This window comes from Crocodylus porosus, unplaced genomic scaffold (assembly GCF_001723895.1).
Source record: "Crocodylus porosus isolate Cpor-Errol unplaced genomic scaffold, CroPor_comp1, whole genome shotgun sequence".
NCBI classification, from domain to species: domain Eukaryota; kingdom Metazoa; phylum Chordata; order Crocodylia; family Crocodylidae; genus Crocodylus; species Crocodylus porosus.
The window spans coordinates 9,215,991-9,216,877 of record NW_017728931.1 but is presented as its reverse complement, the minus strand read 5'-3'; positions in this window follow the sequence as shown (position 1 = coordinate 9,216,877).

Sequence of the window (887 nt, the reverse complement as noted above, 5' to 3'; positions counted from 1 at the left end):
TAGATGGGGGACTAAGATTTTGGGGAGAATGAAAAGTGGTTCTGAAAGGGGGAGCTATGCTATATTACCAGTAGGCCACAGAAATTTATCACAACATCAATAAGTTATGAAATGTCAAAATAGAGGCTCCATGGACTACTCTGTCTCCCTGTATATGATTTATAATGTTATTTAATTTATAACCAAAACCCATACCTCCTTTCATTCAAAGATTTTTTCCAACCACCAAGAGTTGGGACTCCTGGATGCTACTCCTAAGCCTCAAAAACATTATCACTGTTACAGCTCTACCAGCAGACTGAACAGTACGTAATCCAGGATCTTAATTTTTATTCACCAAGAGTCTCAGAACACCTTTGCAAGAGAAATGGGAAGGCAGTCTCATTTTACAGGTATTGTATGCTAGTACAGATGTCTGGTATATTCTTTCCAAGAAGCGCTATAGCTTAAGTGTGGGAATTTCATCTCCGAGTTCTCCAAAAAGCAACCTTATGTGGCTTCACTAATCCTCAATTACCCCATCTACAAAAAGAGGGGAAAAAAAAAAAAAATCCAAAAAACCACCCACACACCCCTTTTCCTTCCTCATAGCAGAGAGAGTCTGACCCATTAGCAGGCATCACTCCATAAACAGAACAAGCTAGAACTTCGGTCTCCTGGCTCCCAGATTAGCACTACTATTGGGCCACAAAGAAGGAAACAACCCATTCAGCTTATCTTATATGTACCTAGAGAGCTTCAGGCTATTCTCAGGAGACAGGTAGACTTGTGGTGCAACCTTGTAAAACTCAGAACACTAACACTGATTTAAACAGAGATTTCCTCTTATGGCCTATTAAATCAGGATATATTTTTACTGAAAAGAGCCACAAAAATAAATTTCTAAA